Here is a 13,142-nt window from a genome sequence, read left to right as displayed (position 1 = left end):
AGTCACTTTGAAGATGTTTTTAAATTACTTGTGATTTCAAAAGTTAGACATTTTTCTGATATTTTTTGCCTAACTGTAATTTTGGTGATCTTTTCTACCCCGTTATATTTTGGTGTTTTGATAAACTCATCTTACGAGAGCCTAAACATGATAAATGAAGGAACATTGTAGAACATAAAGTCCTGTTACAACTTTGAAGCATGTGAGCCAATTTTAATGTGCTCTTGTTCTGAATGCTGCAGGTATATTGGGATAAAGGGTGGTAAAGGGAAATTTGATGTTTTACTACATAACTATGGAGGACATTAGTTTTGCTTTAATATCAAAATCTTGGTTTAGTTTTTTCACCTCTAAGGATCAACTGACTCTCCGACTATCACCACTCTCAATTTCTGTTTCAAGTGCCCAGCATCTCAGGTGTTCGAATCTTCATCATCCATCGTTAGGCAAGATTCAGTGATGCCAGTTTTATCAAATTAGAGTTATAGGTTCTGTTGCAGTTGATAGCTTCAGTTTAAATGCGGTTTGAGAGCTGTGGTGCTCATGCAGCTGAATTAGTTTTATGTATTACCAGTCTCTCTTCCTTTTTTTGCACAGTCTGTATTGTTTTCTCTTGTATTTATTGTAATGTTCACTCACTCATTCACTACATCACATCTCCCTCATTGCTTTGTAATTTATAATCTTCCTTGAGACGTATGTATTTTTTAGAAAGCTTTAGAGCACGTTTTTGATACTCCTACAGATCCTGTTGCTCAGGCTAAGCAACAGATGCACCGCTAAACATACTACATAGAGCATTAAATAGGGAATTAGTCTCATTATTCCCATTCACATCTGGAACAGTTTTGTTAGTTCTCTTTCAACATTTGTTTTGAAAGAATGATTTGGTAGTGAGATACCAAAACATCTCACTACCATGAGATGTTCTCAACATGTTTTGGTATAGTGAGTATCTCACTAGAAGCAATGACTTCACGTGTCCCCACGCTGTCCCACATTATTTACAATCCTGATTGTTTTGGTATCTCCCGCGCCTGTCCCCCAGAAGCTCTATTACATCACGCCAGTCCTGACTGGCCAGTAGAAGTGACATCGGCTCCAGGAGGAGGGACTTCCTCCCAGTATAAATGCCTGACATCACACAAGATATCTTCAGTCTAACACCTCTTCTCGCTCCCAGAAAGCAACTCTAAGACGGCTAATATGGTAACTATTGAGGTAGCTTAACTGTAAACAGAGCGACCTAACAACTCAGTTGCCGAACGCTTCTCAATAGCTGTGCTTGGTTGTTCTGAGTTCTTCTACCACTGGTCTGTCACCAAACAGCAGCAGCTGCAGCTAGTCACCAAACTAGCTGCGCCTTTTTGCTTTGATTTTAAACAAAGCTTATAGTCATGAAGCTTGGACCTGGACTCACCATAAACAGGACCAAACTACTGACTAGAACAGGGGTGCCCAAACTTTTTGAGAGCAAGATCTACTTTTTCTCTCACCAGCCGCCTGAGATCTACCTCATGACACAGACATAAAAATTACAAATTAAACTCTATTGACTTATTTTGTATGCGAATATGCATCAGTTATAGCAGAAATAATAAAGTGACAGAAAACCTAACGCAGTTTCTTCCTCAGTGAGATTCTGACACTGGGAGGTTACTGGTTTCTCAGTCAGAAGCTGGTTGCAAACCTGAGGCCAGCAGGTGTCAGTCAGTCATGGTAGATCTGAAATTTGGTTTGCTGACCTCAATATGAGAAACTAACCAAAGAGCCCAGAAAAGCTAAAGGCAAATCTTCGGAAGTCGGGATATAATTAATTTGATTTCACATAATTATCGCAGTAGAATTTGTTAAAACTTAATGAAATATATTTGTCCTATTTCATGTTTGTTGTGACGTATGCTCACAAACGAACGAGGTAATTAGTCCAAGTTTGTTGTTTATAGAACGTTCAGAAACTACAGCAGGTGTAATGAGCCACAGCAAAGGTAAATAAAGGTAAAACAACCCGAACAGACGATCAAATCAAAACCACTCCTACCTTTTTACTTTCTGTCTCTTTGTAGTTTAAGCACACCTGTTCCCGTGGCAACCGCCTGCGCCCCGCAAGCCGAGCAGAGATTACATTAAAAACACAACATTCAGTTCGTTACAATATCAGGTTTCCAGGCTTGATATTTATTTCTTGATTATTAATAAGCCTCTCATGAACACAGCGGTCCTGCTCTGCTCTCAGTCGGTCTTTGAGTCACTTTTTTTTTTTTTCTTTTTTTTTTTTCTGTTATTGGGACCGAAACGCACTGAATTGCGCAACACATTGTTCAAACAATAATTACTGAGATTATTAATTTTAACACGTTTCGTTGATTTTTTTTTTATAATTATTCTTTTTTAATGAAGCTACAAACGTTTAAGATCTTAGTGAATATTTTTGATAAGCCCGTCAGAAGAGGAAGTGCTGGTCTCAGCGTCCTGGCGGCGTTCAGTTTGTCACCTGCCGAGATCGACTTAAAACCTTCCGCGATCGACCGGTCTATCGCGATCGATGTATTGGGCACCCCTGGACTAAAACATGCACGTGTGGCAACACCATTGCTGGGGCAGATACCCATTCTGTCTGTGCTTCGTGTCTGGGGCAGCAACATGCGCAGGACGGGTTAGCATCACCAGCGAGCTGCAAACATTGAGCACAGCTCTCTGTTAAAACTCATCAACGCAGGCTAGCGCGCCAAGCTAGCTTTTCAGAGGTGGACCCTGTGCTGGGGGTATCCAGTCCCCTTCCACAGGTTCTTGCCGCGACCAATGAGGGAGAGCTCCCTTTGGCTAAAGCCAGTTGGGGCGACTAGCTTGACAGGGCTGTTGTAAATGAATATTTTAGTAATCAAGTAATCTATCGATTATTCTTACGATTAATCGAGTAATCACATTAAAAATTTGATGATAAAATATTGGTAAATCTGGCATAACATTGGTGTTACTATCAGATGTCAATATCATTTCATTATTATATCATTATTTGAGCTTCCCTATCAGTTACTCTTTTGTAGTTTAGAAAATTAACATGTAACAATAACAGCTCATTTTCTAAGTTAACCTGCAGAAAAGTTATACAAAAATCTGAAATTATATTCAATTTAATAATAAAGAGGCAGGCTCAAAATATGCTCATAAAAATGTCTATGATCCAGCTTTTAGTTTATGTATTCATCTTCAGTCAGTTTAATAGATTAACTCTCACCTTGCCTCATTCCTGTCAAGCTTTGGGTTTGAGAATATGGGAAATTTGACATTAACAAAGACACTGACATCACTGTGGAGGACATGTGTGATGCTTCTAGCTGCGCAACTCCTCACACCTTCACTAGGTTCTATAGACTGGATGTCAGCGCACCAACTCTGACTTACACAGTTCTGGGCATGGGATCCACACTTGGATAACTGCAGGATGCATCTTTTGGTCTTCGAGTAAGCTTATCTGGCAATACAGGAGTCTCCATATCCTATAGTGAGATACCGAAACGAATGTTGAAAGAGAACTTTAGGTTAAGGAATTAACCCCGGTTCTCTGTAACATGAGTGAGGTATCTCACCAGATCACCCTCCTTTCCTGGAGCGAGGAAGAGGTGTGCTTAAAAGACTGAAGATCTCTTGCATGATATCAGGCATTTATTCTGGGAGGAAATCCCTGCTCCTGGAGCCAACGTCACTTCTACCAGCGAGTCAGGACTAGCGTAACGTAATAGAACTTCTGGGAGACAGGCGCGGGAGGCGTGTCCTATAGTGAGATACCTCACTCATGTTTCAGAGAACCGGGGTTAATTCCTTAACCTAAAATTCTACTTATGAAGCCTATGTTTAGTCCTGGTTGGCACTATAGGATATCCTACAGATAAGGATCTGTAGCTGAATATCTTGTGTCATGTCTCTCTGCCTTCAACATGATGATGCAATTGGATGTGACAGATACTAATTAACCTATAGGCATGGGCGTAGGAAGCGGGGGGGACGCGGGGGACATGTCTCCCCCAATATTGGAGAGAGCCACATTCGTCCCCCCCAATAATTTCACCGCAGTTGCGAAGAATTTTAAAATCTTCCACTCGCGTGCTTTTATTTTGAAGGCGCACAACAGCGCATTCAGCAGAGCGCTTCCTGCCCCTCCCCCCTCTGAACGGCTCAGAGTAAAGGCAGCAGCAAACGGAGTCAGAAACTCCGTTTGAAGGAGGTAAACGATCTGTCAGGAATGTTGAATATCGCTCGTTTATAACATCTTGTTGTCAGTTTACTTTCATATATAGAACTAAATCTTTTTGGTTAAAAAGTTTTAATTCTGGGATAGTCACATATCCAAAATTGTACTGCTAACTTTAACAGTTAGCTAGTCTAGTCACAATGATTTAGACTGAAACAGCAGCAAACTGAGCAACACCTGATCATACTCGACCACTTAACATGTGTTTATATATTATATTATATTATATTATATTATATTATATTATATTATATTATATTATATTATATTATATATATTTAGGAGAACAGCAGTGCTAGAATGATGTTGAAGAAAGGTGAAGAAGCTCTGGTGAGATCTTCATTTAGTTTATTGAAATATGTATTAACTGTTTTTAATTTTTAAATAAACTAAACTATTTTTATTATGAGAGGAGCAGGTCAGGGAAGACATAGGAGAGCCAGTTGGCGTTTCAGGATGTGAAGATATAAAAATTATATTAATTATAATAGAACCAGAAAGGAGAACAGGAGGAGACTGATGTCAGGTTGATTTCTTTCAACGTTTCAATATTTTTCATTATTTCCACACCATAAGGTTAATGGTTAGAAGACAATAAGAAAAGTGCTTGAGGAGAGGTTTAAAAATAAATTAGTGAACATTTTTGCTACACAGTAAATAGAGTTGCGATGTATAATAATGTATACATCTGAAAATTAAGTTTGAATTCTCATTCTGTATGATAAAAATATACTTTTTATATTTAGTTCACATTCTGACACTGTACATTACTAAAGTGTCTATTGTAAATACATGAATCCATGCAGGAACATTAGGCTGCAGAGAGTCAGAGGGAGGCAGAGACAGAAACACATATCCGTAGATATTTTAGTTAAATGTTTGCGGCTGAAAATGACAGGAGAAAAAAAACATTTAGTCTTTTTGCTTCAGTGTTTTTCATGAATCTTTGGTAAGTTACTGAATGCAGGGCTGGAAAGTGAGACTGAGTTAACAGTGACAGAACTAAGGTGTCTGTTAGACGTGAAAAGTATAATTTTTGTTTATTTTGTAGATCAAACTGTTGCACTGATGTAGAGAGATTAGAGATATTTTGTTCAAGAAGAACAAAACTTGTTTAGATTTTATTTTTGTTGGTCAAACTGCTGTATTGAGTTTAAAACTCTTGTGTCTTATTTTATGAGCTGTTTTCTACTTTGGTTTTAGAAATAAGTAGAACCTGTTCAATTGCCAGTCGATTTATATCAATGCATTAAGATACATCAGAATCTGGTCGGCTCTGTGCTACCAGAGTATTTAGCTTGCTAGTTGTGAGGCAAATGCTAAAGTGAGTGTTCATCCTGGAATGACAGTCATTATACTGCATAACTTTAATCTGACTATTGGATTGTAAATAGTAACGTGTTAGAATACTTGTTACTGAAACAAGGGTCAGATTAGAGTAACGCGTTACTGATGTGTTGATGGCATAATTGTTTGACATTTCTGCTCAAGCTATTTACTGATCTGTCAGGTTTCCAATATGCGTCCCCCCCAATGACAGACTCGTTCCTACACTCTTGCCTATAGGTAACCATTAATCTTTTAGTCCTGTCCTGTAATAGTATAGATAGCTCACAAACCGAATCAGTGTAATTTCTAGGGCTGTTGTAAACAAATATTTTAGTAATTGAGTAATCTATCAATTATTCTTACGATTAATCAAGTAATCGGATAAAAAAAATCAAATAAAATATTGGTAAATCTGGCACAACACCAGTGTTACTATCAGATATCAATATTAGTCCAATTTTTCATATTTGAGCTTCCCTAACAGTTACTTTTCTGTAGATTAGAAAATTAACCTATTATAATAGCTCAAAGATCTGAAATTATGTTCAATTTAATAATAAAGAGGCAGGCTCACAAGCACGCTTATAAAAATGTTTATACTCCAGCTTTTAGTTTATGTATTCATCTTCAGTCAGTTTAATAGATGAATTCTCACCTTGCCCCATACCTGTCAAACTTTGGGTTTGCGAATACGGGAAATGTTGCCTGGAGTCGGAGGCAGGCAAATGAATGAACGTAAGATGAGGGTGAAGGTGGGGGAAATAGACCATGGGACAACCAAATGTAAGTCAGGAGGGGAAAGATGAACGGTAGACCAGGGGACGAGCGTAAGAACAGGGGGAGCAATACGGGATATTTATGGCACCTTCGTTCGTCACACTGAGAAACTCATCGACCAGCCATGTACCGCCACAATGCGCTTCGCCACCCATTTGTTCAGACCGGGATGATATTAACTTTATTGTGTGGTTCGTCCGTAAAGCTACACTTACACTATAAGCATCAACTACTCGCCAGCCGTGTTAAGTCTATCCACTCACCTGTATAAATACTCCTGCAGCACTCTTCCCGCCATTCACTCTGAACCAGCAGCTCCCGGAGGAGAAAGGCTGCCGTACTCCAGGCATCGCGCCAGTCATTTTAAGGATGCCTATTGGTCCCCCAAAAACGATGAAAACCCAGGCTTTATCATCAATTAATAAAATCCTCCCAGACCGAACTTGAAAATTGGACGTTATGCTGCTAACACTTAGCTTTCGTCAACAACTCAGAGGCGGAAGTGAGAGCTCCGCATAACGCAAATAATGTTCCGGCCGGAACACAGTGCGCTAAATAATAAAACATAAATTAACGAAGCTTCAAGGCAGGTAAATTTTCCTCGAGGAATTTTAATAATTGAGGTACTCAAATCATTTGTGGAATCGTTTCAGCCTTAGTAATTTCCCATTTATAGGTTTGTTTGTTTGCTTAGGTTTGAGTGAAATGCACAAGATGGTACCACTAAAAGTTCTACTAGTGGTAACATTTAACCAAGCTGCTACCTGTGGTCCAAATTTGAAGCACACTTGCCATCTATCTGCATGATTTTATCTATTATTTAACAATCTAATTTTGATACAATATCAGTACCAAACGTTTATTTAGATTTTCAATGTTACAAACTATAAAACAGCTCAGATTTACAATCTTATCAACAACATGTTATAGGTTTGGGCTGATGTATGACTCTTGTGTTATAACCTTTAAAATGAATGGTTTTACTGTATTATAGTTAGAATTGTATTGTTTAATAACAGCTTATGATTTTGCTGCTAAAGTAGTGTAACATACAGTGGCTTGCAAAACTGTTCTGTATTTTGTCACATTACAACCACAAACATAAATACATTTCATTCAATTTTTATGTGACCAGCACAAAGTGGTATACTATTGTGAAATCGAAAGAAAATTATACATGATTCAAACTTTTTTTTTTTTATAAATAAAAACTGAAAAGTGTGGTGTGCAAAAGTATTCAGGTAGTTCCATTCTCATCCAAATTTGAAGCACACTTGCCATCTATTTGCATGATTTCATCTATTATTTAACAATCTAATTTTGCATGTTTAGTGGCTGAAAGTTTGCCCATTGTTCTTTGCAAATCAGCTCAAGTTTAGTCAGATTAGATGGAGAGTGTTTGTGAAGCAGTTTTCAGATCTGGCCATATATTCTGGATTGGGTATATGTCTGGTTTCCTTCAGAAGGGGTAAATGGGTTGTATGAATACGGTTGCACACCACATTTTTCAGTTTTTAATTTGTAAAAACAGTTTTGAGTCATGTATATTTTCATTTGTATGTGTATGTTGCAATGTGACAAAATATAGAAACCTTCAAAGGGTATGAATTAGAGGTGTGCCAATCGATCGGCTACCGATCGTAATCGGCCGAATTCCGTGAAAAAGTGTATGATAGGTGATTGCCGATCACTGTCTCTTGTTGCCGATCACCTAGGCCGATCACCTGTATCTCACTTTGCAGCCTGCGTGTGCAGCTGATCTCCTCTTTCCTTCACACTGAGCAAGCGTGAGGCAACAAATCCTATAGTGTGGAACTATAACGCTCAGAGTGAATGGGGACATTTGGACCTGTACTCACCATGTAATAATTCAAGTCTTCGAGCTGCGGTGTAAGACACTGGTTCTGCTCTCTCTGCTGAACCGCCGCTACGCGCTACTTGTAGTAATATTTCACAGATGGAATGCCGCTCAACCTCCACCAATCAGTGAACTCTCACACTGAGCATATGCTTAAGCTGTATGTAACTTAAAAAAAGAAAAGAAGAGATTTTAGATATGTATTAATATATGTCTATAGATTAGATTAATTTATTGCCAGATAATTTTTCCATTTTGCCAGATAACATAGTATCATGTATACCTAAAGGGAAAAATTAACAGCCATTCCAGGCGATTGGCAGAGATCGGCCTCATGGATGATCGGTACTGGAATCGGCAGCAAAAAACCTGATCGGAGCATCCCTAGTATGAATACTTCTGCAAGCCACTATATAAAGTAGCTACACCAATAATTATTCTATAATAGAAATACTATAAACTATAAAATCCAGTTTTGATACACATAGAGGCATTTAGAGAACAGATGTTTCCAAATGTAATCAATGGATATTTTAAACATTAAAGTTAAATATCAATAACTGATCATTTAAAGTAATGGTCAGCTATAAAGCCAGGGAGATATTTTGAACAAATGAAAGCAGTGGGGTTTTCTTTTCAATTGAATCAGAGCCAAGAGGACATGCTGACAGAGATGGGGAGTGATGAATTGTTGGAGGAATTTTACAGCTGAGTGGTTAAGTAAGGATACTTGTTCATCACACTGGAGCACCAGAACTGAGTAATGCTTGCCTGTCAGAATGAGGCCATATGATAGTCCCACTAGTTTACTTGGCTTTTTTTTCCCCTTATTTGTGCATTTATTAGACATCCCTGCATTGTACAGGGATGTCTGTACGACACAGACATCCCTCGTTGTCTGCGATGCAGCTGTGCTTCCCTTGTGAATTAACATATAGTATGTAAAGAAACTTAACTTGTCTTTTTCTACAGTGTGAAAAGATAGTTATCTGCTTGCATTACAGGACATTACTGCCACCTTCTGTAAGGATTGGGAATAGATGAGACTCCATTTATGTTTTTTGTTCCTTAGCATTCTTTGCCAAGAAAAAAGCAGTGACCCAGTAAAACGGGTCCGCAACACACTTCTAGAGCTTGACAGAGGCTGCCCTAGAATATGTTAATATGATTCTACTTGTACATCCTTTTTATTATGATATTGTGTGAAAAATTAGTTTGAAAGACAGGGTTTTTATTTAAAGCATTCCATGTTACTTTTGTTTTGAGGTAGCCTCCAACCCTTGGGTAAACATCACATTGTTAGCATGTCATCATATTAACATGAACGAACTGTAAGTGAATACTTGTAATGTAACCTGTCCTCCTTTACAGACATGCAGATACCTATTTACATGTGTGATGTTAACATTATTGCCAGTGATGAGCAGTGAAATAGTCTCCTGTTATGATGTTAGTAAGCATCTACCAGGCTGTTTCATACCTCTACCCCATCTCCCACAGCTAGCTATGTAGTGAGCCAGTCATAACCACCATGCTAGTTATTCCTGCTGCAACACAGTAGCTTGTAAACCTGGCCTCTCTGTCTGCAGCTATACTGCTACTGCCCCAGCATGACAAACACCCCAAAGTCTGTCCTCTCTGTTGCTTTGGTTCTCCTTTTAGTCTCACACTTTTTCATCACGCTATTTTACTTTTACTGTTATTTTAACTTTCCTTCTCTCATTTTGTGGTGTGTTGTTTTTTTATACCTTCATTGTCTCTGCTTGTGTCCAGTTTACAGTGTCAATTAATAAAAGACCTGCACTTGGTGGCTAAAGTCCCTAAACAGATTTCTTCCAGTATTAGTTGTATGGATGGTCATGTGGAATAGGATTGAGAAATGTCATTTTATTTTCAGTGAGCCTGTGTATGCCTCTTCATGCTGCTTCAGATTTGCTACCTGGTGTTTCCTGGTGTAAGAGCCATATGAATTAAATGAATAATTATTGAGGTGACAGGAGCACAAGGCTTTGACACTTGGGTGGTGGTGTATCGAGGTGGGCGTGGCTGTCACTAAAGGTATGAATGGGAGCCATACTGGCATGTTGGCTTATTATGTTTGAGGAAGCGGGTGCGCTGGGGTGGTCATAATTTCTGTTGACCGTGTTATAATGCCGTTTATTATTGGATGGTTTGGCCTGGTCAGTATTTGTCAATCTGTGTAAGATCGTAAGTAAGATAATAAAAGTGGAATAAATAAATGATTGCAACAACAAAGCAGCAGCCTGGAGTTTTTTGAAGCACGCGTCGGACAGTTTGAAATTCCCCGAGTTATCCCAGTGCGGCCCTCATACATCATTAGCTTTGCTGCACAACTACCTGGTGCTTGCTGAAGAACTTTTTAGCCAATTAGCCTACATTGTAAAAGCAACAAACACATCGGACTTGCTGAGGTTTATGGGCTTCAGGCCATCATACTGTTTACAAAATTTGTATTGATATAGTTTAAGTCAGTGTTGTAGTCAAGACCACCTAACCAAGTCAAGTCAATACCAAGATCAGAGATACCAAGTCTTTAGACTTTTTAAAGACCTGTCTCAAAAGTCTTAGTTGAGACAGGACCAAGACTTTTAGGGTCCAAGACCGAGTCGAGACCAAGACCGAGGGAGATTGAGACCGAGTCAAGACAACGACCAACGCTCTGCACTACATGATACAATAAAAAGTGAAATATGATCAAAAGTTCTTCTTAAATTGATCTGAAAGATCCACATTCCAACAAAACACCCAGATATTAAATACTTAGAGCTGAAATAAACTGAACCAATATCATTATCTATTCAAACTCTTTGTTCAGCTTTGCTTCCCTCTCTGTGCCACAATCCGCGGAGGATTCATGCCTCCCCAGACAAAAAAAAGCCCTGGGTGGTTGCCCATATTGCCTATGTCAGAAACCACCACTGTCTGCACCATTAAGCATAGCAATTAAGGCAATGCGGTAATGATAAGCAACACTCAATTATAAAAACTGACCAAATAGCAACAATCAAGAAGTAACCAAGCAGAAAGAGTGCACCATACTTTCTCACTCTGCCTACTGCAGAGTGAGAAAAGAATCACTTTTGTCAGTAGTAAAAAAGAATTTGGCTATTTCATCCTAGATGATCGTTTATCTGGGAGTGTAGCTGAACTCACTTATGATGAGAGCCCCATTAGCACAGCCAATAATCAAGGCTCTGACAGCGGAGCTCTGTTTTGTCAGGCCTCGCAGCGTAGTGGCAGCTCCGTCAGTCACTCGGCTGCTGGGGATGATATCAGTGGCTCACGTGGTGATTCCGCTGGGTTTGTTGTACATGAGACGCCTTTAGAGATGGTTCGCTCGCCTGCGCATAGATCCTGTGCGCAAGAAGAGGCGCATGATCTCTGTTCCTCCTTCAGTGGGAGCCGATCTGACTAAATGGGGAAGCCCAGCATTCTGGCAGAGGGAGGCCCCCTCAGCAGACCTATGTCACACCTATCGGTGTTCACAGACGCATCCCTGTTGGGATGGGGAGGAATGTGTCTGTCTCAGGTGGTTGGAGCACAGTGGCCAGATGACATGACTCTTCATATAAATGTGCTGGAGCTCCTTATGGTGCTGGAGGTGACTCAGCACTTTGCTCCTCTGCTGAAGGGTCAACATGTTCTGATCCACACGGACAACAGAGTGGTAGCAGCCTAAGTAAATCGCCAGGGAGGTGTGCGCTCCACTAAGCTGTTAAACATCACCAGACAGCTGCTGTGCGGGGCGCATGTAAACCTGCTCTGTTTGTTGTTTTTACCTTAGAGTGGTCAACTCTCTGTGATTCCTATACCAGTTTGATACAGTAGGGGCTTCCACACTTCCCTTATCTGTGTCCTCTGTCACTTTTGTCAGTAGTAAAAACTGTTTAATCTCCTGTTAACATGCCTTGTGACCTGCAACATGGGTGCTAAGACGATCGCACTGGGTTTACAAGGCAGCGACGGAGACCTGCTGCTGTGCAGAGCTGCGCAGGAGCTGCTAGACTCATGGCAGCAAACCAGCATAACGCAAAGAAATTTGCACAGTTTTTCCCCCAACTAACTGACTGAGTTGAGTAATGGTGATGGATGCAGGTGATGTTAGCTAAAAGATGACTAGCTAATATCAATACAGCACATTAAACTTAACAAGTAGCCTGTAGGCTACTGATGATGTTGTCTATGTTCAGCTATGTCGATTCATTTTGCCCCACAAAATAAGTCGATGCCCCATCCTGTTAAACCTGTCTGGAGCCGGGGCTGCCCCAGCGTCTTGAACAGAGGAGCAGACATCATGTCCAGGGACGGTCTTTTATGCGTTTCCCCCAGTTCCATTGATTCCAAGGCTCCTGGACCGAGTTCAAGAGGAACAGCTGTCGATAATCCTGGCACCCGAGAATAAGAACGCGGCGTGGTTTCCCAGTCTGCAACAGCTGGTGTCAGGTCGACCGTGGAAGCTGCCATAGAGAGAGGATGCGCTCTCCCAGGCCCAGGCTGGGGGAGCGATCAGGAGCCACCCAGCGTCTCTGGGTCTGGCGGCTGAACGGGAGCACCTAGAGAGGCTTGGTCTCCCTCAACGTGTGGTGTGCACCATTCAGTGCTATAACTACCACAGCGTTATATGCTTCAAAATGGTCAGCCTTCCAACGCTGGTGCACGGGAGAGAGGGTGGAGCCTATTTCATGTCCTTTAGGCTGCGTCCTGTCATTTCTCCAGCAGCTGATGGACAGAAATTTAGCTTTCAGCACCATTAAAACATATGCTGCAGCTATTTCCTCCTGCCATGAGGGTTTTTGGTGACAGAACAGTCTTCAACCACCTGCTGATGAAGTGGTTTCTGAGAGGTGTGCGCAGAAGCAGACAGGTGTCATGCCCACTTGCTCCTCTGTGGGATTTAACACTGGT

The 13,142-nt window shown here is 40.4% G+C and overlaps 1 protein-coding gene across 1 annotated transcript in view; it reads left to right on the top strand.

Annotated features, from left to right (window-relative positions):
- The window catches only part of adgrb1a (adhesion G protein-coupled receptor B1a), a 107,404-nt gene that overhangs the window by 38,713 nt on the left and 55,549 nt on the right, over window positions 1-13,142 (top strand). The gene's annotated exons all lie outside the window — the stretch shown is intronic.

Source organism: Poecilia mexicana, unplaced genomic scaffold (genome assembly GCF_051168715.1).
Source record: "Poecilia mexicana isolate PSO_F unplaced genomic scaffold, ASM5116871v1 scaffold_6, whole genome shotgun sequence".
In the NCBI taxonomy this organism is placed as follows: domain Eukaryota; kingdom Metazoa; phylum Chordata; class Actinopteri; order Cyprinodontiformes; family Poeciliidae; genus Poecilia; species Poecilia mexicana.
Note: the sequence above shows the minus strand (reverse complement) of the source record. Positions and strands in the feature narration are given on the sequence as shown.